The following is a 1,029-nucleotide window of genomic DNA, read 5'->3' as shown; positions in this document are numbered from 1 at the left end:
GGAAAGAGACTTTGATTTCTGATTTGAAAAAGTACATGTCTTGCACATATGATCCTGATATTCTAGTTTCTGTTTTGAGTGTCCAGGATAAACAGTTTCAGTATCAAAGAAGTGTAAGGAACAAAAGCATAGACCATTCTTATCAGCCTGAGGTTTCGAGATGCATGTACTCAAGGAAAATGGCATTAAAACTCCAAGAAAGTTTCTTTCCAAAATTTTCCTTCACTAAATTTTACATGTTCTTTAGATTTTTTTTCGCCTGATTCATTTCCTTATGATACAGGTAAAATGGATTTGAGGTCAAATCCTTTTCAAGAGGGAGGGAATGAATTGCCCTTGGGTAGCGCACCGGGCAAAACAGACATGCATGGCTTGATCATGGGAAGCAGTAAAGACATATGTTCATTGTTTGACTCATATCTTACAAACCACGAGAATTCTACGCATGAAATAACTTGGAGAATGTTCTCAACTCAATTATGGAGCTCCCCGAAGAAGAATCAGATAAAACAGAGTTGATATGTGACAGTGATGCCATTTACAAATCAGGAGGTCTTCAGTTCTCCCGAATTCGGACCACCCGAGAAGCTGGAAATAGCTAACCTTTTTTTGATGAACCAACGACCAATTCAATCATGCCAAAGGTGATTATTCATGTTCTAAATTTCCAAGAAAGTCTTAGGCTTTATGGTTTTCAAAAAGATTCAAAAACAGACTTGTTTTGGCCAAATGGAGAAACCGATAAAATATTGGCTAAGGGAAAAGATGAATTTCGACCAGGCCTCAAAGGGACATGTCTTGGCCCATATCAGGAGCATATTCTTCACCTTTCAAAGTCCTGGTCGTAGCTATATCAAGAGGCATTCCAAGTTTCAGTCAAAGACTTTATTTAGTCAAGTCTTTCTTTTCGGTCTTTTATGTCTTGTTTTTAGCACTTTCTTGTTTGGATCTCTACAACTTGTAATCCTATAAATAAGGCCTTAGAGCCACGAAATAAAACAGATTGTTTTTCCCTTTTTATGAGTTTCT

Source organism: Brassica oleracea, chromosome C9, assembly GCF_000695525.1.
Source record: "Brassica oleracea var. oleracea cultivar TO1000 chromosome C9, BOL, whole genome shotgun sequence".
Lineage (NCBI taxonomy): Eukaryota > Viridiplantae > Streptophyta > Magnoliopsida > Brassicales > Brassicaceae > Brassica > Brassica oleracea.
Note: the sequence above shows the minus strand (reverse complement) of the source record.